At 38.0% G+C, this 24,694-nt stretch overlaps 1 protein-coding gene across 1 annotated transcript in view; it reads left to right on the top strand.

The window, feature by feature from the left end:
• LOC130932172 (junction plakoglobin) overlaps positions 1-24,694 on the top strand; it is a 107,953-nt gene that overhangs the window by 757 nt on the left and 82,502 nt on the right. The window contains exon 2 of the mRNA XM_057861635.1: positions 3,869-4,106. The gene's annotated coding sequence lies outside the window, so the exon portion shown is untranslated. The remainder of the gene's footprint in view (positions 1-3,868; positions 4,107-24,694) is intronic.

The raw sequence follows: 24,694 nt of genomic DNA, 5'->3' as shown, positions 1-24,694 counted from the left end.
CCATAATTCTTGCGCTAGCGTTCGACTACATTGTATGTCTTTTTGTGGCTTTCTGGTAACTGGTGTGAGAGCATGAGAGAGCATAACTAAAGGCACCATGATTTTAACGAGATATTATCACATACTTCCCTTGTTTTGATCTAAAATCTCCGTGTAGCATCTTATCACCGAGTGTCAAGACACAGCTGTGAATGACAGCTGGACTTTTTGGGGATTTTATAAACACGGCAATATAACAAGGGTCGCGATGCAGAATTCACAGACATCAAGGAGTGGTCGAGATTAGTGCTGCAACGATTAATCGATTAACTCGAGTATTCGATTATAAAAAAATGTTTGAATTAAACTTTGCTGCTTCGAGTATTCGTTTAATTAAAGTGCCGTTGTAATAGTTTGTTTTTGAAAGAGTTTGCATTTAGTTTTATTGATTTGGGTGGATGCAGTGCCCTGTAGTCTGCCTCATTTCACGTGACTGAACCAAGCTGCTCCTTGTTAAGAACAACATAATATAAGTTTTTGTTTGAGCAATTTTTTTTTTTTTTTTAATGCATTCGTAAAGTAGTTTATGGGTATATTTAGCCGTTTTTGCCTGAATATGTGTCTGAACCATTTAAGAGGATTGTAAAAAAAAAAGTTATTGTTTTATCGCATTTAAGCTAGCGGCCTTTTGCTATGTAAGTTAGCCAAATGTTCTTTTGTTGTCCATAGATCCTCATTTTTTTGTTTTGTTTTTATACCGTTTGAGGTTCAGTTCAGGTATTTTATTTTTTTATGTTCCTTATCCGATTACTCAATTATTCAAACTAACTAGTTAATCGATTTATCGACTACAAAAATAACCGATAGCTGCAGCCTTAATCAAGATTTTCTTTTTCAAATATTTACCCTTTTAAACGTTTTTTTTTTTCCTTTTTCTAATTTTTAAATATTTTCTTTGTTTGGATCGATTATTTATCTAACATATCCGGGAAAATGCGACAGTAACAAAGAAATACAATTAAGCAATAGTTATGAGGTAGGTATCATTGTGACGTAATTTGTTTAAAAGTTTAAAATATGCAAGTGAATCATTTTTTCAAAGTCGTTTTTTTTTTTTTTTAAATAAATGAAATATCAATTAATGATTCTCAGCTAAAAATGACAGACGTTTTGAATAATAAATATAATTACTTGCCTTCTTTTTATGGCTGGGTTAAAACAAAATTGGTTGCACGACATCTGTAAACAGGTGTTTCCAGGGTAAAATGGACAGTTTAGAATAGTTGATGAATCTGCTATGGCAGCATATAGACATATTGTTCTATTGAACACAACAGTTCTTTTGGCTTAAAATACAGCAGTTTATTTTAAAGAGGAGTGCAACAGCAGAAACTGATTTTTCAGTCTTGTCTATGTTTTCCGCCGTATATATATTCAATCATTAAACAGTTATTGGAAAGAGAGTGTGTCACATGAAATTTTGAAACGTTTGGTTCAGTCCGAAACTGTGTCAATTGGTCAAAACTTGCGGGTTGTGCCCAGGGGGGAAAGTGGGCGGGAACGGTCAGGAACGCAGTTCCAGTATAAGATTCAGGGCTGGAACGCAGTTCTGGTATAAGTTTCAGGGCCGGAATGCTGTTCCGGTATACGGTTCTTTGATTCCGAAAATATGACGGCAACTGTCAAAACGCTATGTAAAAAAAAAAAATAATAAAATAAAAAAAAAAAAATATATATATATATATATATATATATATATATATATATATATATATATATATATATATATATATATATATATATACTAGGGCTGTCAAAATTATCACGTTAACGGGCGTTAATTAATTTTTTAAATTAATCACGTTAAAATATTTGACGCAATTAACGCACTAGGCCCGCTCAGACAGATTTAAATGTCAGTACAGTGAAAGGCCAACTTGTTAATTGTGTTTTATGGAGTTTTTCCGCCCTCTGCTGGCGCTTGGGTGTGACTTGCATATGTTATGTGGCGTAATGTCGCCCTCTGCTGCCGATTCAGTGCAGCTGATTATTTGGGTTTCGGCGCGCTTTTCTGACGTTATTATATGTCGACGCGAACTCACACTAATAGACAGTGCTATTCAGACCAGCTAACGTCCGCATCCAGTATTCAGTGGCAGTTCTCATAGCCCCATCACACTGTTTGTGTCTAATACATGCATCGCTTGTGAGTTATATTCCTCCTTTGTTTATATTCATGAGCATTAGATAGTTATTGATGATGTGTATTTGAATTTGTTCACATATATGGTGAAATGCAGTTAAATTGTTAGATGCTTGTGAGCTAATTGGCTAGTGCTACTGCTCAAATGGACACGTGTGTGTACATTTTATGTTATTTTGTGATTTATGCAAGTTATTGACACATTGCCTTGTTATTTTCAGTTTTACAAAAATACAAGAAATGTGCTCCTGTCAAAAAGAGATGACTTCAGTAAAGCCTATGCAACTTTGCCACACCGTCTGATTTCTTTTTGGAACTTATGTTCGCTATCTGTCAATTTGTGTACTCACACACATTGAGGACAGAATAGGGCTACTAGTTTATTTTTTGATTGAAAATTTTACAAATTTTATTAAAACGAAAACATTAAGAGGCGTTTTATTATAACATTTCTATAACTTGTACTAATAGTCATCTTTTAAGAACCACAAGTCTTTCTATCCATGGATCACTTTAACAGAATGTTAATAATGTTGGTTTATTGTTATAATAAACAAATACAGTCCTTATGTACCATATGTTGAATGTATATATCCATCTTGTCTTATCTTTCCATTCCAACAATAATTTACAGAAAAATATGGCACATTTTATAGATGGTTTGAATTGCGATTAATTGCGATTAATTACGATTAATTAATTTTTAAGCTGTAATTAACTCGATTAAAAAATTTTAATCGTTTGACAGCCCTAATATATACATATAAATACAAAGCTGCCACACATGCATTTCATCTCAGAGAAGAAAACAATCTACCACCATCAGATTTACATACTCAAGTGTTAACAACAAGCATAATAAAGTGCTTGTCTAACATAATCCGTTTCCACCGATATTTATTATTTATTTTATTCCACGGACGGCATGGAGGTTTCCCCAGCTGCTGCAGTTATCTGAGTACTGACATGTGATTACCAGAGACAGTTAGCTCTGATTTGTTCAAATGTGCATGTTTTCTGAAACAGCAAAAAAAAAAAAAAAAAAAAAAAAAGGGGCGGGGGGGCAATGCAACAGAAAATGGATCAAATCTTTAAAACCAAGGAAAGAGTTAAGGTGGCCTATTTATCATATTTAGTTTTATTTGCTCTGACGAGGAGGTTCAGAACATCTTAGAAGTCAATGTGCACTTTGGGCTTATATTTATTCATTTATGTTAGGCTACTTATTCATTTCCTTATGATTTCAAAAAGTCAATGTTTGCGCGATCTTCATAATATATTCCATTTCACGCTGCATAAAAGTCATTTGTACTTATTTTTCTGAATGTGTGTTATTTATATCTTTATTATTAAAAAACACAACAAAAAGTAAATATTTACATTATCTTCAATTTTAATATCCTACATTCTATGTTCTTAAGTAGTTAAAATTGAGATTTGGCATTTAGTATGTGAGGAAATGAGGGAAAACCAAAATTAGGAGATGGAGGTTGGGGTTATAGCTGTTTTTGTTAACTTTTGTTAGAAATTCTAGAAATTCTAACCACTTTCACCCCTGGTTGTGCCCACGGGCAAAAAAATACGCTTTGCAAAGATGCCGCAAAGTTTGGACACCTCTAGTGTAGAATATTCCGTAAACGAAAGACGTAAAAAAATTCAGAGTGAGACCTCTTACTTCTACTCTAGCCTCCAGTGACGCGGTGGTAGCTATGAGGCTGCTGTCTTCTCCTTTTCGCCGCCCTGCTGGCCGCTTGCTGCACCCATTCTGGGAGGAGAGACGAGACGAGACGAGAGCCAGAGTGGGTACAGTCACAGTGAGCGCAGCAAACCTCTGGAGTGTACCTACACCTGCACTCCGCAGACTGAGGGTTGAGGGAGAAGGGCGCTAAGTCGGCTGCAGCATCTGACCGTCCAGTTGCATAAGGTAAGGAAGCTTTTGAACGCGAGGTTCCTAATATCACGCGCGGATGTAGGAAAGAAGGTTAATTAACCGCTAGCCTGTGATGATCATCCTGCAGCGTCAGCTCAGTCGCTTGATAGGTAGAATTCTATCTTTTTAGTGTATGTTGTTGCGTTAATGAAACTTCAACTTCCTAAAATACCACTATTTTGGCAAGAGCAGTCATAGTACGTATACTGGATGTACCACCTATGCATGTGTTCCGGTTAGGTTCTCAAGTCTAAACAATTTTCCTATAAAATGAAAATGAAATTGGTTGAAAAAGATATGAACTGTATATTTGGATTTCGCTTGTGTGGTTCTGTGTGCAGTCAAGTTATCTGGATCTGTGGTGACACAAATGTTTTTTTTTTTTTTTTTTTTTTTTTGTGTAAGGACTTTATCTGTGTTGCCATGCTTGGTGGCATGATGATAGCCATTCTCTCTCTCTCTCTCTCTCTCTCTCTCTCTCTCTCTCTCTCTCTCTCTCTCTCTCTCTGTCTGTCCCCTATTTTCTTTTTTTGTTAATTTTTGAACGAAAGGTCATCACACACGCAGTGAACATGATGAACAGTTATTTTATGATATCAGCTGATATCTGCAGCTCTTGTCCATGTATCGCCCCGATATATCGGCCGGCCAATATATCAACCGTCCTTTAACTCATTTACTCCCAGCCATTTTCACCTGAGCATGGCCCTTCGCTCTGTTTTACTGGATTTTGACTGATTTTGCAAGGCCCACAGAAAATTCTGTTCTATTGCTATATAAACATGGAACGCACCAAAAGAAAGATTAGACTCTCTTCTTTCAGCAGGAAAAAAGTAAGTTAATCTTTTTTCATTCTTTAGAAATCAGCATTAGAAAATAGCTTAGTTTAAGCAATTTTCCAATTTCTGATGAAAAAACTGAGAAATTGAGTTTTTTGTGAAAGCATACATATCAAACATAACTTTGACGTTAACACTAGGGTTGTTCCGATCATGTTTTTTTGCTCCCGATCCGATCCCGATCGTTTTAGTTTGAGTATCTGCCGATCCCGATATTTCCTGATTCGATTGCTTGTTTTTGCTCCCGATTCAATTCAAATCATTCCCGATAATTTTTCCCGATCATATACATTTTGGCAATGCATTAAGAAAAAAATGAATAAAACTCGGACGAATATACACATTCAACATACAGTACATAAGTACTGTATGTGTTTATTATGACAATAAATCCTCAAGATGGCATTTACATTATTAACATTCTTTCTGTGAGAGGGATCCACGGATAGAAAGACTTGTGACTTTGTATATTGTGACTAAATATTGCCATCTAGTGTATTTGTTGAGCTTTCAGTTAATGTTACTGAAGGTCATGCCCAAATGGATGATGGGAAGTGGAACCATGACTGTGCGTAGTGCTATCAATTGATATATCTTCTCTGCGTTGGGAAATAACATAAGTTGTAAAGAAAAAGATCAATTGCTACCTTGCTTCCCCACATTTCTTCCCATGATATGTCTAATCATAGTGAGAGGGATTGTAAGGCTTTAGCCAATTAAAATAAGGCTCCAAAGGCTGCCAAAATTCACTCTACTCATTTTACGCTGCCTTTTAGCTCTCTATATAGGCAAAGCGGCGCCATTACAGATGGAGCGCAACAATGCGTGAGTGGGTCGTGCAGCGCATGCATTAATTGCGTTAAATATTTTAACGTGATACATTTTTTAAAAAATTAATTACCGCTGTTATTGGGATAAATTTGATCACCCTACCTTAAGCCTAAACTAAAGACTCTGGATAAGTGTAACATATTATGTCTGTAACGTTAAATACAATTAGAAAATGATTTAACTAAAAAAAATATATATATATTAAAAAAAGGCATGGCCGATATTTTTTTGCCGATTCCGATACTTTGAAAATGACGTGATCGGACCCGATCGATCGGGACATCTCTAGTTAATACAGCTATTTTTTTGCTTTAGTTACATCCCAAACATCTGAATAATGTTTTCCTTTTACAAAATATCACAAAGAACAAGACAAATAGAGCTTTTGATAGCAAAGTAACAACTTATTTACACATAACTAACTGAGAGATGACACTGTTGTCGTCGAGATGACGCTGTTGTCGCCACGTCAGCCGGGCAAACTTTTCCCTCTTCGTTGTCGGTCTCATAAAGATGGATTTTTTTGAGTCTCTGTTGGGTCTGCTGGGCGAGCCTGCTGCACTGGTGGTCCCGGTCGTTCTGCTCGGTCGTCCAGCGCCTGGCATCCCGGGCGTCCTCTCGGTTGTTCTGATTGGTCGTCCACCGCTTGGCATCACTCCGCCAGTGCGCCGACCGTGCGGCCCAGCCGTTTGTTGCTATTGAATCGGGTTGTGGGTCTTACCAAATGCGCTACTGCCATCCAGTGGCCAGTTTTATTGCTTTAAAATGTATTTTCAGCTTTGTGCTTTGGAGCTCAGTTGAATCATGACCCAGAGATGTCTTTTATGAAAAAAAAAAAACGTAAAAGATGCATAAATACGTCTGCGACACTGAAACAATTAAAAATAGAACGTATTTAAACATTTTTGGGAGCAAATGAGTTAAAGGGAACCTCGGACTTAAAGACTTGTAGGCTTTAATAAGCTACAATTGTTCTCTTTTACTAAAATATGTTATCACATAATATAACACATAAAATGTTGCCACTGATTTAAAAATCTAAAATTTTTAGTTAATGTTTTGACCTGCGGAGGGCGCCATGTTTTATGGACGCTCGGAGTGATGACGTAGATTGTCACTCACTCGACTGCAATTCCTTCTACGCGTCAAGACATCCAACACATGCACTCATCGGTTAAAAGCGGCGAGTAATTACTATTTGTGTTTTTATTTAGTCTTTTATTACCTTTTCATTGCCTCAAAACACTTTTTGCACGTGTTTCCCCGTCATGCTTTTAAGCATCGTGTTTTTTTGTGGTAGCTTTAAAGTGCCTATGACAGGATTTAAAAAAAGTTTTAAATAGCATTATTATGTGAATTAGAATTATATTTTGAGATGACTCGACTATGTACAACAATTTGGCAATGCGCAGATGACGAGAAATAAGTCTTTTAATCTGCCATTTAGTCCCTGCCTGTCATTATAGCACTCTAGCGTCCCCAACAGGAGGATGACGTCGGCAGAGTCATGGTTTCATCTGATTTAGAATTCAGCCCATTGAGGGGTAATTATTCAGAATGAGGAAAATGCAATGAAGAGAGCCGCAAAAAGTCATTGTTTCAATCTCACTACTCTAATATTTTTACAGGATATTCTTTTTATCAAAGTATTTTTCCCCAGTTGCTAAATAAATGGTATGGTCATGACAAATAACAGTCTTGTGCTAAATGGAATATGAAATATTAAAAATGCATCTATTAAGTATGACGTGGCAAAATTACTCCATAATTGTCAAAACTGGGGACTTCTTGCACATTCTATGCCACCGGAGTTAGTCCGGCTTTTGTATTTCCCTGCCCCGGCTTCAGAGAGCGTAAACAAACCAGGAGGCGTGACAGCTAGCTGACATGCTAACTCGAACCGAGTGATGTTTCAAAGTCTTCAAAGCGAAAAATCGCACAAAACTACCCCGGATCATGTCACACGGCGGAAGGGTTGTCGATTGTCTTTGCTGATCGGCAATCCGCCCGGCGGTGAGCAAGTTACAGCTCACTGTTCCCCTGCTGCGGGCAGGAGAGCTTGTTTGCCGGGGAAGCAGCTGGAGAATGACCGCCGGCCAACGTTGGAGGAGCGCGTACCTGCCACATGATCAACACGAATATGGCGTAAATTAATGCTTAACTACACGGCGAAGACGTAAACAGTGAGAGAGCAGCATGCAGTTGTTGTGCAGTTAACATGGCAGGATGTGTCTTAGAAGAACTTTTCTATATGTCCGTCCATAATCAAACGTAAGTGCACTCCTCACTCATGCACTCATCGGTTAAAAGCGGCGAGTAATTACTATTTGTGTTTTTATTGAGTGTTTTATTACCTTTTTTATCGCCTCAAGATGCTTTTTGCATGTATTTTCCTCTCATACGATTAAGCATGGTGTTTTCTTGTGGTAGCTTTAAAGCAGATTGTTGATCTGTTGACCACATTAGTCACTAGAGGTGGGAATCGATTACGATTAAGAGGCTACGATTCGATTATAAATCGATTATTGATAAAACCCCGCCCCCCCAAGCTATTAGCTGCTTTTGATGTTTCGTACATATCAAAATTGTACAAAGTTAGCAAGTTAACAGTTCATAACAGTAAATAAAATACTCAAGTCCCCATTCTGTATCAGCAGCTTTAATATTGGAAGTCCCAGAGGATTCTGGTACTCCTACTAGTCCCAAACAATGGCCGATTTGGCCTCTCTCCCGGAAAACCTAAAGGTGGCAAAAATGACCCAAGTGCTTTTGAATTAGCAAGTCATTGTCGGACAGACAACAGCCATTCATATGGAAATGCAACCACTAGACATACATTAACTTTAGACACAATGACCACAATCCTTGTCCCTGATTCAGTCCTTCTAAACTATAGACAAAATTCCTGCTTTACACTCAAATTGCAGTTCTAAAACGCTTTTTTTTCTTTTAAAACAATGTACACATTTGGGCCATTTTCCTGTCGTTGTGTGTGGAGTATAGGAGAAGTGAATTGAAAAATGTGTAAAAAGTGTCAAACTTCATAAATACATGTAATTAAATAAATGTAGCTTGACTTGAACTGACACAAACTATCACATGACTCACAGAGAAGAGGCCAAATCGGCCATTGCTAGTGAATATTAGGAGTGTTTGTCTTGGGAAAGGCCGAGTCAGCTTCTGCTGGATTTTCTAGTAAACTACATTCAATTAATTTAATGTTGTGAATCAACCGTTAAAGTTAAAATTGCTCCCGTTATTCCATAATTTCCCTTCTGTTTGCTTTCGACGTTAAAGTTTTAAAACTGTTTTAAATATAGATTCAAGTCAAGATTTTGCCAATTTAGGAGTATTTTAGATAAAAAGTTAATTAGGTTCGCTTGGAAGGTTCGCTACAACAGTCTTCCATGGAAGTCTACTGCTTTAAGATGGCGGTTATTTACTAACACAGGCAGTTCTGTCCTTTCGCATCTAGTTTTCTATATATAGAATGTGCTGCTAACGCCGCCAAGTCTGTCATTTCGCATCTAGTTCTTTATAAATTTGATATCTACCGTAGCATTATGTGGACATAGTTTGTAGTGACTGTCGGCAGCAGTCAGGTATTATTGTTTTTTTTATATAGCGGCATGAGTTGAGCATTACCAATTGACATTACCCGGGTAATGACAAGCATGATGTTTACTCTCGGTCCGTTCCTCATTGCGTCCCGAAAACCGTGCTAAATGTCTTTTAGTTCAGCTTTACTTGACATACAGTATTTCAATAATCGGAATTTGGATGTTTGCGAATCCTTCTCCAATCTTCCACGGCCGAATCGCGAATAATCTTAGAATAAAAAATTTCGCACACCTCTATTAGTCACACAGCACATTTAAACCACCCTTATTTGATATTACTACGTTTAAGTATTTTCTTGAGGCATCTTTAGTATGTTCTGTCTGTATGCATCTAAACAAAACAAGCTGAAAGTGCACGGTCGTACTTTGGGTGTCAAATTCGCCTCTTGTACGACGTTTCATTGGTGTTGCGCATTTTGCCAGAACACTGTTTGTTTTTCCTACTTTGGTCTTGTCTCATCCCGTTCTTCCTGTTCCTTTTGCTTTTGCTGCTCGTTTTGTGAAATATCAACGTCACTGTGATGGTCATTAATGTTCCTCTCGGGTTCATATTAAAAGGGTTGGACAGATGAAATGTTAATGTTGCTAGAGTCATACTCTGGAAGCCTGGCAGCGTAACCATGTGATGTCACCGCCCTGCGACGTCAACAACAATGGCGACCTACTAGTTAAAGTAATTTTAAAAATTGTATAAAAACGAAAATATCAAGAGAGGTTTCAATATCAAATTATTTTAACTCATAATTACATTTATTAATTAAGAACAAGTCTTTCTATACGTGGATCCATTAAAAAAATAATCAACCAAGCAGTGAACATAAGAGTATTCAGTATAGAACAGTACACAGTATATTATTCTATTACCGTATTGGCCCGAATATAAGAGGGTGTTTTTTGCATTGAAATAAAAATGAAAAAGAGGGGGTCGTCTTATATTCGTGGTCTAGACATTATACCCATTCACGATGCTAGATGGCGCCAGATATCATTGAAACGATGCTCTGTCATGACAGATCTCAGCTACTCTCAAGTTTAACCAGTTTGCATTATTTTATTGCAATATTTTTCCTTATTCAGATTTGTTTCAAGACTACAGTTACAGTTAGACTTCACTTTAATGGTTAATGCAGTTATTGCAATTTTGTTGTTTATCACAATAGATTGGTTTATTTACGTTTCAAAAACCAGAAGCCATTCATTTACGAATGTGATTGCACTTTAGTCTACATATTTAAATGTTCAGATATTAAGATTTGAATGAGGCAAAATAACATGCTTTTTCTCTCAAATATATTGATATCATTTGTTTCGGATGTACTGAAATTATTTTCTGTATAAAAATTAATTTGGTGTTCAAAAAATCTTTTTTCAAACTTGAGTCTTGAAAAAGAGGGGGTCGTCTTATAATCACAGCCGTCTTATATTCGGGCCAATATGGTATATCAGCCAATCATTACGAAGGTGCATATATCTGCCCGATATATTGGTCGACCGATTGACATTTGTTCATTCGGCTCTCCTAGTCAAAATGGATTGAGGTCTATTGCTGTCAATGGCAGCCAATGAGTTAAATTTTTGAAATAAATACATTTGGAAAAAAAAAGTATATATATATATATATATTTTACTTGATTCAAATACTCTGTTTAACAAATGAACGTAGATGGATTTCAATTTAGCCCTTGCATCGTGTGATTTTTATGAAAGCTGCCCTCAGAGAAAAACATTTCGACACCCCTGGTCTCAAACAATGACGGGTAGTGTGATCTGACAGTGATGTACTGCGTGATTGCGAGATTACAAATTTAGCATCCTGGCAGCCTCGTAGTTGTCTTGAGAGACTACAGTCGTTTTTCTCTCTTATCAGCTAACAATTGCAGGTCCATAGAGAGGGAAAGAAATCACTGGACCCTCTTTATGCCAATTAAGACTACTTAAGACCACCAACACCCTGCTGATGAAACAGCAGACGGCCAGCATTAAAAGACTGAACTGGGTTAACACTATGATGGCAGTTACTGAGGAAGCTAGTGATGAAAAGTAGGGTTTAGTCAGGGTGGGAAAGGGAGTTTGGTATGAGATATCTGCATGTGGACACTCACTCAGACATCTCAAGATGCAGGCATCAGACAGATATTTTTAGACTCACTTTGAGTTATATTTACAGGCTTCATTATTTCTGATATGCATCACATTAAAACAACCACAAAAACGACTCTGACATCAGTGGAAAACGATGCTTGAATCATTTTTTTTGTGCCCATTGGGTAGTGGGGGGTGTTACTGGCTGACTGATTTGATTTCACAGAGTATTATTTTTATACACTCGCACATGTTCCTTGGCAAAACTGTTAATCTTCTATTGCGCCACAAGCAAAATACTGCAGATATTTTGGTAGCAACACAGGTTACTTGGCTGTCACCATATTACTATGAAACTGTAATTTTTATGATGATCATTCATATTTTACACAAAATGTCAGCATTTATTTATATGTCTGCATCATCTGTCAAGGGAAATGTTTATCTTCGACCGGGGTTTCTCACGCTCTTATCTCTGAAGGAACCTTTACGTATGCGTGCATGTGCATGTGTGTACATATTGTACACTCACACACATGCAAAGGAATAATTTGACAAGTGAAGAAAGGACAACTTGATGCATCAATGTCATTGCATCTATCAAAAAATGATTAGGATTCATATCATAAGTTGTGGTCTAGAAGATGGTCTATTAGCCGTATAGTGTTATAGTTTGGAATTTATTTTTTGATAAAGCTGTAGAAGATGGATGGATTTTATTCATACCGTATTGGCCCGAATATAAGGCGGCCCTGATTATAAGACGACCCCCTCTTTTTCAAGTCATGAATATATTTTTTAAATTAAAAAGCCGATCCTCTTCACCCGATTCTGATCCTCTGAATAATGGCGTGATCCGCCCGATTTCCGATCACATGATCGGGGTCATCCCTAATTTATATAATGTACTGTATTGGCCCGAATCTATGACGGCCCTGATTATGAGACGACCCCCACTTTTTCAAGACTCAAGTTTGAAAAAAGACTTTTTGAACACCAAATTAATTTTTATACAGAAAATAATTACACTACATCTGAAAAAAATGATTATAACAATATATTTGAGAGAAAAAGCATGTTATTTTGCCTCATTCAAATCTTAATATCTGAACCTTTAAATATGTAAACTAATGTGCAATCACATTTGTAAATGAATGGTGTCTGGTTTTTGAAATGTAAATAAACCAATCTATTGTGATAAAACAACAAAATAACAATAACTGCAATAACCATCAAAGTGAGGTCTAACTGTAACTGTCGTCTTGAAATAAATCTGAATAAGGAAAAGCATTACAATAAAATAATGCAAACTGGTTAAACTTGAGAGTAGCTGAGATCTGTTATGACAGAACATTACTCATCAAGTTCAGCATTCGCTTCAATGATATCTGGCGCTATCTAGCGTCATGAATGGGTATAATGTGTAGAACGCGAATATAAGACGGCCTCCCTTTTTTCAGTCTTATTTCAATGCAAAAAAACACCGTCTTATATTCGGGCAAATACGGTAATATGAATAAATTAAAGACTTGTGAAATCCACAGTTGCATTTGTAATTACAGTATTACACTAAGTCCTTATTTGATTTGAACATGAATGAGATTTTAAAAAACACTCTAATATTCAGACTTTATAAAGCGCTACTTTTTTTTCCTAGGCATTTGAACCTCGCGGCTTATAGTCCAACGTGTCTTATACATGGATTTTTACAGGCCGATGCTTTAATAGGGTTGTCAAAGTATCTATACTTAAATGTTGTATCCGTATACGATATTTGATTGAAAAATTATCGATACTCAACTATTTATTTCAGGTAAGATCACATGACATTTGCTGTCATAGGGTATGATTTTGCACTACTGTTGATAGTAATGAATAGAGATGGGAATCCTGGGGCACCTAACGATTCGATTATGAATCAGAGGCTCCGATTCGATTATAAATCGATTATTGATGCAACCCCCCCACCTCCACTTTTAATGTTTTGTACATTAGTTCCAAAATTGTTCAAAATCCTCTCAAGCTAAACTAAACTACTATTTCAGTATCAAGTTAACAGTTAAAAACAAATAAATTACTGAAGTCCTCATTCTGTATCAGCAGCTTTAAATTACATTCAATTAATATAATGTTGTGAATCAACCGTTAAAGTTGTTAAAATTGCTCCCATTATTCCATAATTTCCCTTCTGTCTACTTTCGACATGTCAAAGTTTTAAAACTGTTTCATCATTTAAAGACAAATTCAAGTCAAGTTTTTGCCGATTTAGGAGTATTTTAGATAAAAAGTTAATTAGGTTCGCTACAACAGAGCTTTCTAGAGAAGTTTAACTGCTTTAAGACGGTGGCTGTTTAATAACGCCAGCAAGTCTGTCATTTTGCACCTAGTTCTACATATATGTGATATCTACCGTAGCTGTGTGTGGCCGTATGCTTGTAGCAATTAGCAACTGGGCGTTGTTTGTAGCAGCTGTCGGCCGCAGTCAGGTATTATTGTTTTTTTATCTAGCGGCATGAGTTGACCATGATATTTAGTCTCGGTCCGTTCCTCATTGCGTCCCGAAGACCGCGCTGACTGTTTTAGTTCCGCTTTACCTGGTATAATTCTTTAATTGGAATTTGGATGTTTGTGAATCCTTCTCGAATCTTCCACGGCCGAATCGCGAATACTCTAAGAATCGGAAATTTCGCACGCATCTAGTAATGAAGGCTATTTTTTTCTTTTTTCTTAACTCATTGGTTGCCATTGACGGTGCTAGAGGTGGGGTTGAACAATGTTCATCCGCTGCCACCCTTCCACTTCAAGCGGACTGGATGTCTACTAGGCCAGAACGATATTGGAAAAAAGTAGCTTTGCGATTTTTGGTGGGTTTACGATATAGTGCGATATTATATTGTAATATTAAAAGGAGAAGTATTTTCACCAGATAATTTGAGTAGCTCTTTGGGATAGGCCTGAACGATATTAGAAAAAATGAACGTTGCGATATATATTACCAAGGCTCCACACTTCTTTTTTGCACTGGTTGCATCCAACTTTTTTCTCAAGGTGCACCAGCACAAAATGTAGGCACACCCACATTTTTCATTGCATCACCTTTAACGCCATACTTTTAATCACTTTCAATAACATTCATATAATTCCTTCATTCATCCATCTTCTGAACCGCTTACCCTCACGAGGCTCGCGGGGGTGCTGGAGCTTATCACAGCTAACTCCAGGCATAATGCAGGATACACCCTGAACAAATTGCCAGCCACTTGCAGGGCACATATAAACACACAACCATTCATTCACACACTCACACCTACTGACAATTTGGAGTGTTCAATTAGCATACCATGCACGTTTTGGGGGGGATGTGGCAGGAACCAAGAGAAAACCCACACAGCATGGATGGAACATGCAAACTCCACACAGGAAGGCCAGAGCCGGAATTGCATCCACAATCCCAGAACTGTGAGGTGGACGTGCTAACCACTGTTCCACCTTCATCACACGAACTATTTTTAAACAATGAAAACGTAGAAAAATGCTTGACTTCATTGAGTGAGTACACTCAAATTCACTCATGCTGCCGAGAACAGCCTCTCATTGGCACAGCACACTTCAGACTGGGCTGCAAGTTTAACGATTATTAACACAGTTATGCGGCTGTGCCTTTGATCGTAGAGGTACTGAGGCTTCTCTGGCTAGATCAAAACTACAAACCTGTCAATCATCGTTAATTTTAAGTACTAAACGCCAGCTGCAAGAAAAACAGTTTGGTCATATTGCCTAGCAGGATGGAGGATGAGCAGTTGTGACGCTGTATGAGCATGAAGCAGAAAAGCATGACAATATTTTTTAAATAAAAAGCTGCGCCTCTTCACCTGATTCCGATCTTCTGAAAAATGGCGCGATCCGCCCGAGTTCCGATCACGTGATCGGGGTCATCCCTAATTTATATAATGTAGTTTGTTCCAGGCTTGCTGTATATAAAAGGGATCCAGGATCTGCACACATCCTGCTTTTATGAAGTAAAAGAGTTTACATATTCAAAAATAACAATTGCACATCCTGCGATATAACTATTGCGCACGCGCACATTGCGATGGCGATGTTCAAATGATATTTTGTGCAGGCCTAACGTCTACTATTGATAAACTAATTTCATTTAGTTTTTAAACGTCACATGATTTGACCGACATCACCATCAATGGAACTGTGTTAATAATGAAAGTCCCATGCTTGGACAGTTATCATCGTCAATTCATAAAAAGAACATTTAATTTTGTGTTTTCATTTATGTTGCATCGAAAATGGTATCGAGTAGAGGCGTGCGAAATTTCCGATTCTTAGATTATTCGCGATTCGGCCGTGGAAGATTTGAGAACGATTCACAAATATCCAAATTCCGATTATTGAATTATACCAGGTAAAGCGGAAGTAAAACACAGTCAGCGCGGTCTTTGGGACACAATGAGGAACGGACCGAGAGTAAATATCATGTTCAACTGATGCCGCTAGATAAAAAAACAATCATACCTGACTGCGGCTGACAGCCGCTACAAACAACGCCCAGTTGCTAGTTGCTACAAACATACGACTACAGTAGATATTAGTGGTGTCAACAATAATCGATGCGGCGATGCATCCCGATGCGGGGCATGGACGATTCGATTCGATGCGGGCAACAAGCCGAATTGATTCAGCGGATTTTTAAATATATAAGTACATTCAATAATCTTCCCTGCGCAATTCTGGTGATGCAATGGATTTGGTTTCCCCATTTGTATTATTATTGTCATGTTTCATTTTTTACACACTGCATAACTCTGGTCAAGTTTCCCACCAACCTCATAGAAGCCAAAATGTCTCCAGATGTCAGCTTTCAATGTCTTAGGTGCATCAAGAATCTTTCTTGCTCCCTCTTTCTCCGCTTCAGCCATTGTTATGTCATGTCCTATCTCTTAGAGGTTAGATCTTGTGCCCGAACCTGAACGGGTCGGGCCCAAAATGTTAAGCATTCACGTTCTGGTCGGGTCGGCTCGGGTCGGGCCGCCCCGCGCCGGACTAATAAATTATTTTTTTAAAAAAATGGGATAAAACCAAGAGCAGGCTCTCTGTAACGTGCATTTGCTTTTGCACTCACATGAAGCAGTGGCGCCGCCCGCTTTTTCTTCTTCTCCTCCGCTGTGGCGCTTGCGATTCGTTACGAAAGACACTTTTATTTATGCACACAAAGGCAACACAAATGTGATCCTTTTGAATCCTCTCCTCTGTGTGTCTGCAAACTCGTTTTTTTAAATATATATATATATTGAACTTTCCCAGCGTTATTTCGTTGAGTAAATGATTTTATAATGATTGCAAAAATATGTAGACTATTTAAACATTAAGAAAACTTGCGTTTTTTTTCTGCCAACTGAGAATTCGTTACGAAAGACACTTTTTTCTGCACACAAAGGCAACACAAATGTGATCCTTTTGAATCTTCTCTGTGTGTCTGCAAAATCGCATGTTTTTTTTTAATATTAAACTTTCCCAGCGTTATTTCGTTGTGTGAATGATTTTATAATGATATAACAAAAATATGTAGACTATTTAAACATTAAGAAAACTTGCGTTTTTTTTCTGCCAACTGAGAATTCGTTACGAAAGACACTTTTTTCTGCACACAAAGGCAACACAAATGTGATCCTTTTGAATCTTCTACTCTGTGTGTCTGCAAAATCGCATGTTTTTTTTAAATATTAAACTTTCCCAGCATTATTTCGTTGTGTAAATGCTTCTATAATGATCACAAAAATATGTAGACTATTTAAACATTAAGAAACTTGCGTTTTTTCTGCCATCTCGAAGAAATGAAAATAAATTGCTGCTGCTGCGTTTTTTTTTTCCGCGTCACTCCAAGCCGGGTCGGGCTTCAATACTAGCGGGCCGTGTCGGGTCGGGCTGGATTTTTTAGGCCCCATCTAACCTATACTATCTCTCTGCTCTCTAAATAGCAAAAAAAAAAAAAAAAGATATTTCCTCATGTTGAAACATTGTTATGGATGCTAAAATGCTGCTGCACTTCATTTTGATTCATTATTTTTTATTGTTATGTGGTAGTTACTGATTGCATTTCTAAGTTGATTGCACATATATAGTGGGCTAGGCCTACATTTTACTTTTGATCTACATTGCAATTTAGTTGGATGTTTTGTTTGCAACTGAACTGATCCCTGGATTGATATTGCGATAAAGATGCTGCTGCACTACAATATTTTCTTTGTCGCTTTCTTTAATATTTACTTGAATATTTTTATTGATGGGTTGTTGTGACTAAAATACAGTGACTATTATTACTGATTTTGCACAGGAGTTCAGATGTTGCACTGTGTGAAAGGCTGCTACTGTGTGTAAAAAAAAGAGAAAGCCCTGGTCTCATTCAAAGCACCAATTAAATGCTGTGATCATTTTTATTTTTTATTTTTTTAAATATATATCTAAAAGTATTTTCATTTGACTTCAATCAGGAGCCAATAAAAAGTTGTTTAATGTCTGACCGCTTGTGTTGCCTCAAGATTCACGAAAAATATGCTTTGCTTTAGAATTTTAATGCATCCCAGGCTTTAAGGCATCGCGATGCATTGCCGAATCGAACCGAATCGAATCGTGACCCTCTGAATCGAATCGAATCGAATTGAATCGAATCGTGGCCCTCCGAATCGTAATCGAATCGAATCGTGAGGGCAGTACCGATGCACACCTCTAGTAGATATCATATATATGTAGCACTAGAGGCAAAATGGCAGACGACGTCTGTGTTAAAACATGTATTATTGAACAGAGATGCGAAATGACAGACTTTCCGGTGTAAGTAAACAGCCGCCATCTTAAAACAGTAGACCTCTCTAGAAGGCTTTGTTGTAGCGAACCTAATTAACTTTTTATCTAAAATGCTCCTAAATCGGCAGAATCTTGTCTTGAATCTATCTTTAAATGATGAAATAGTTTTAAAAGTTTGACAAAAGTAGACAGAAAGGAAATTGTGGAATACCGGGAGCAATTTTAACAACTGTAACAGTTGATTCACAACATTAAATTAATTGAATGTAGTTTACAGCTGCTGATACAGAATGGGGACTAGAGTTTTTTATTTACTGTTATTTTTGTATATTTGTTTATTGTTATATGTTAACTTGATACTGAAATAGTAGTTTGGTTTAGCCTGAGAGGATTTTTGAACAATTTTGGAACTAATGTACAAAAAAAAAAAAAAAAAAAGGGGGGGGCATCAATAATCGTTTTATAATCGAATCGGAGCCTCTGAATCGTAATCGTAATCCAATCGTTAGGTGCCCAAAGAATCCCAGCTCTAGTATCGAGTATTTTTTTGGAGTATCGATATCGAATAAAATGTAAGTATTGTGACAACAGTAGTTTTTAGGTGTGAATATCCATGCGCCTTATAGCCAAGTGTGGCTTGTATGTGAATAAATACTGTTTTCTTGTAAAATTTGGTCTGTGTAGCTTATAGTCTTATAGTCCTTAAATTACACTAAATGTAAAAACTTGCTATAACACTGTTTGGTTGTGAGGTTTGAATAATTTTTAACACAACTGTACATGTACGCATGCATGTATTTTTGGTCCTATCCTATCTCAGTCAAGGCAGTTTGTTAGTAAGAGCAAACCCTTGGCGTATTGGCCGATTTCCTCATATCAGGCTTTGCTGAATTCTGCTTTCATGCCAAACTGGAAATTGGCATAAACCTCAACTAAAATGAATTCTCTGATGAGTCAATTTTCTGCTTGGTTACACATTTATCCCTACTGCAGACTGACTAGATATGAGCTCCTCTCTAAGACCACCATTTAAGAAATATGTAAAAGATGCTATGTCCCTTCAGTGTTTGTTAAACCACCATCAAGCATTATACATGGCATTATACAAATGCCAACAGGAAAGGGATGGCTCGAACCAAACAAGCAGAAGAGGTGGTTTCTTTGAGATACATGCTGCTTCGGCGGATGTTGTATGCTTGAGGACACTGTCATTTGCATTCTGTACTGGTAACACTGTCACGTGTGCCAACCGGTAGCCCTCCTGGGTGGATCCAAAAGTCTTGTTATGGGATAAATAAGCAATTCTTGGATGCATTGCTCCAACTGGCTGCATTTGCTCTGAGGGAGCCTATATTAAGAGGTAAAGAAAATTTATAAACATGTATGTACTGTACTGTACTATTCTGTACATCTTTTGATCTGCTTTATTCAGTTTGTTAAAGGTGACACAACACACACATTCCCACGGTGTTTAAACAAGCAGAGCCTACATAATGATGAAGAGAGGCTGAACAGATGATATACTGTACAAGGGTGTCTAAACTACGGCTCCCTGCCCAGTTTTTATTGGCCTGCAGCAAATGATGAAAATATCATTGAAGACAAGATGCATGAATTCAACCTACATTCTGTTACAGTTTTCAGTTTTAACACTCGATAGAGCTAGTCACTTAAATGGTGCCTCTCCATTAATGCAGAGGTCAAAAAGTCAAAACCTGACACCATGTTAAAATCAATGCAGGAAACTGTGTAGACTTCCAGTATTTTCTTTTACATAAATTTAATAAACCAATGTGATAAACTGAGCTATTGTGGTTTTGTTTGTCTTGACATTTGATTTTTTGCTGTCGCTGGACATTTTCTTTTGCTGCAAATTTTGTTTCTGTAGTTTAAATATGGTGGAAAACACTCAGGTGACTTGAAGTTCCACTCTGAGACCCCCAATTTGGCCAAATTTCAAAATTGTCCGTTATGCACGTGTGATACATCATTGGAAAGCTTAAAATACTCAACTTTCTGGGTGGAGAAAAATTTGGAACAGGAGGGCAAGAAAAAAAAAACAAAAAACAGCGAAACCCTATTTGGAGGTGAGAGCACACGGGAGCAGAATTAAAGACGCCATGACTTTAACGAGATATTAGCGCGTACTTAGCTTGTTTCGATCCAAAAGCTGTACATGTAGCATGTATCACTAAATGTCAAGAAATAGCTGTGAATGGCCACAGCTGGATTTTGGGGGGATTTTATGGGTGAAACTTGGTAATATAAGAAGGGTCGCGATGCAGAAATCACAGACATCAAGGAGTGGTCAAGATTTTCTTTTTCATATATTTACCCTTTTAAACATTTTTTTTTTCAATTTTTCTTTGTTTGGATCGATTATTTATCATCTAACATATCGGAGAAAATGCGACAGTAACAAAAAAAATACTATTAAGCGATAGTTATGAGGTAGATATCCGTGACTGTTTTTACAGACACCATTTTTTTCATTGTGACGTAATTTGTTTAAAGGTTTAAAATATGCGAATGAATAGTTTTTTAAAGTTGTTTTTTCTCTTTTTTTTTAAACGAAGTATTAGACATCAATTAATGACTCTAAGCTAAAAATGACAGACATTTTGAATAATAAATATTATTAATTACCTTTGTTTTATGGCTGGGTTGAAACAAAAGCGGTTGCCCGATGTCTGTAAACGGGGGTTTCCAGGGTAAAACGGACAAATTAAAAATAGTTCGGGGGCTTAATGCGCCATGAATCTGCTATGGCAGCATATAGATATATTGTTCTGTCAAACACAACAGTTGTTTTGGCTTAAAATACAGCAGTTTCTTTTAAAGAGGAGTGCAAGAGCAGAAACTGCTTTTTCAGTCTTGTCTGTGTTTTCCGCCATGTATATTTTGCAATATCTTTATGCTTCTGCATTATTTTGTTGCTTGTAGCCCTTAACTCATTTACTGCCATTGACATTGACGAGGAGGGGTGGCATTGAGTGATCATGTTTCACTGCCATTGACGGCAATAGACGACTTGGCTGGCAGGGATAGATAGAATGATCGCTGTCAACCTTCCCAATCAACATGGATTGGACATCTATGGCCGTCAATGGCAGCTAATGAGCTAATACTTAAAGATTTATATATTTCTGGAAGAAGCTCTCAGAGAAAAACGTTTTAACACCCATGGTCTAAGTGCATATGTGCAGAATTTCTTAGTTAAAGGGCACATACGGCAAGTACTTGTAATGACATTGTCAGCTGGGTTCGAAAGCAGCCCATTTAGTAAATCACCATCACCATATACATGTCTCTGTGTGCACGCAAAGAAACTCCTAGTACACACCTGCTGCCTAAAACCTGCTGAGTTCACCATGGCAACAAAAGAATTACCTCAGTCTGTTGTTCTGGGACAATTTTCTCAGTAGAGAAATTACAGACTAATTTGGAAACCCAGCGGTAAGCCAGGATTCCAGGTCAGTAACATGACCAAAAAATGACGTTTTCATTTGATTTCTTTCGCGGCCCCGGGCATCATCATGATTTTTTATTTTAATTTTTTTTTTAACCTGTCCTGTTCACCTGTTTGACACGGAGAATGGAAGTCTAAGTGCCCGGATAGTCTGAACAGTTTTAATGTTTCACATTGAGAGTCTGACATACTCCCTTTGTGATCATTCAACATACCTCATTTATTATGACAAAACAGCGAACAGGAAGGGGTTATGGGGAAACAAAAGAAAAGAAACACAAGAGAAGAAAGAGAAGAAACACAAACAACAACAAGAAATACATTGAACGCCTAACTACACTAACTACCAATATGTTGGTGCTATCATGAGCTAAATGTACTTCCGGTTGACACCATGTGGGTGGCCTGTTGACCAGGGAAAGAGGGGGAAGAAGGTGGGGGAGTCTATAAGCTAAGTGATAGAAAGGAGTTGAGTGTACACAAATCATCTCTGTGATGTAGAACTCAGTAATCGTGTGAATCCCTTGTGAGTGTAAGCCCGTTGGCGACCGACCCTACACCGCCCCACCGCCAATCCCGACAACGGGACCCCCTGCCCGAGCGCGCCCAATAACATCCAGCCGCATGCGAGCCCCGCCGGGCATGCAGCAGCCACGCAGACCAGTGGAGACGCCACGTGGCACAGGGCCACGGCTCCCACCCAGCCAGCCCCCCCGGGGGGGCAGCGCAGCCCATCCCTCCTCCCGCAGCCCAACAAAGGAGCCCTTGTCCGCGGGCCACCCGCGCGCCCATCTACCGGCCCTCGGGAATGGCAAGAGGGGACGCACCACCAACCCCACGCCCGTCCCCAACCCCGTCCGCCCACCCGGGCCACAAGCCGCTGCCGCAGCGCCCCAGCCAACATGGCACGCCACGGGGCCCCCAGCGGCCCACCAAGCCCAGGGCAGGGCAGGGTCCCCCACTGTAGCAGGCAACATCCAGATGATACTCCTCCACCCAGCCAGCGATCCGCGGCGGAGCGGGCATCATGATGATGATGTTGCCACTTCGGGCGTGTTCACAGTTTCTAACCACTTGGGCGAGTGTTCCATTTTGACAACACTCGAGTTTCCATAGAAAATCCATTTCATTTTACGTGCTTATAACAGTGTTTAAAATTCTAACGAATCACAACAAAAATTCATAAGCATTTATATAAATAGCGTATCCTTTTTCCCCTTTTTAAAATTCAGACTTAAGAATCTAGTGGTTCTTGACCAAAACATTCCAAGACCAATTTAGGGTCAGTCAATGCAAAGCTAACAGTTAAGATGATTTTGTAAACAACTTGTATGAAATAAATTATCAATGTATTAAATTGAAATACTGTACTCCATTTCTAAAACTAGATACACAGAATGTCCAGAAATTGTAAATGCTGAGGCTTTGCTCGGGGAAAGTTCTAGGATAAAAAGTATTGTGTAATCCTATACCACAAAAAGAAAGAAAAACTCAAATTTGTGGTACACTGACTTTATCAAGACAATAGAGTGTCTGTTTTTGAAATGGCAACTTAAGACCACCTACTTTGGTGGCCCTGGAAACGGCCTTTGCGCCACCAGAATGGCAATAGGACAGATACAGTATACAGTAGTATGGAGCTAATACTCAACACACAAAAGTTACCACCGATGCTTTGTTGAGCTGCAATCGCTTACATTTGGCATGGACACTGAGAAACTGTGAGTGACTTTTTCAGTAACTACTTTTTGTCTACTGTGTATTTGAATTGGTAACTGCATAAAATGGGAAATATTAACCCTCTTATCAGAGGTTATCATTAACTTAACTCATTTACTACCAGCCCAGGTCATAGAGTATGTGTTGTGGTAGTTAGTAAAAGAAGGAAATTGAGATTAAGTCATTTGCTCCCAAAAACGTATAAATACGTTCTATTTTTAATTTTTTCAGTGTCCCAAAAACGTATTTATACGTCTTTTACGTTTATTTTCCAAAGAGACATCTCTGGGTCCTGATTGAATTTAGCTCCAAAGCACAAAGCTGAAAATCCATTTTAAAGCAATAAAACTGGCCACTGGAGGGCAGTAGCGCATTTGGTAAGACCCGCAACTAGGGTTGTTCCGATCATGTTTTTTTGCTCCCGATCCGATCCCGGTCATTGTAGTTTGAGTATCTGCCGATCCCGATATTTCCCGATCTGATTGCTTTTTTTTGCTCCAGATTCAATTCCTATCATTCCCGATAATTTTTCCCGATCATATACATTTTGGCAATGCATTAAGAAAAAAATGAATAAAACTCGGACGAATATATACATTCAACATACAGTACATAAGTACTGTATTTGTTTATTGTGAGAATAAATCCTCAAGATGACATGTACATTAGTAACATTCTTTCTGTGAGAGGGAGCCACGGATAGAAAGACTTGTAATTCCTAAAGGACAAATGTGACTTTGTATATTGTGATTAAATATTGCCATCTATTGTATTTGTTGAGCTTTCAGTAAATGATACTGTAGCCATGCCCAAATGCATGATGGGAAGTGGAACCATGACTGTGCGTAGTGCTACCAATCGATATAGCTTCTCTGCGTTGGGAAATAAAATAGGGTGTTAAGAAAAAGCTCAATTACTACCTTGCTTCCCCACATTGCTTCCCACAATAGCTCTAATTGTAGGGAGAGGGATTGTAAGGCTTTAGCCAATTAAAAAAAGGCTTTAAAGGCTTCCAAAATTCACTCTACTCATTTTACGCTGCCTTTTAGCTCTCTATATAGGTAAGACGGCGCCATTACAGATTGAGCGCGACAATGCGTGAGTGGGTCGTGCAGCGCATGCATTAATTGCGTTAAATATTTTAACGTGATACAATTTTTAAAAAATTAATTACCGCCATTATCGGGATAAATTTGATAACCCTAC

This window comes from Corythoichthys intestinalis, chromosome 16 (genome assembly GCF_030265065.1).
Source record: "Corythoichthys intestinalis isolate RoL2023-P3 chromosome 16, ASM3026506v1, whole genome shotgun sequence".
NCBI lineage: Eukaryota > Metazoa > Chordata > Actinopteri > Syngnathiformes > Syngnathidae > Corythoichthys > Corythoichthys intestinalis.
This window is presented reverse-complemented; position numbering and strand designations above follow the sequence as displayed.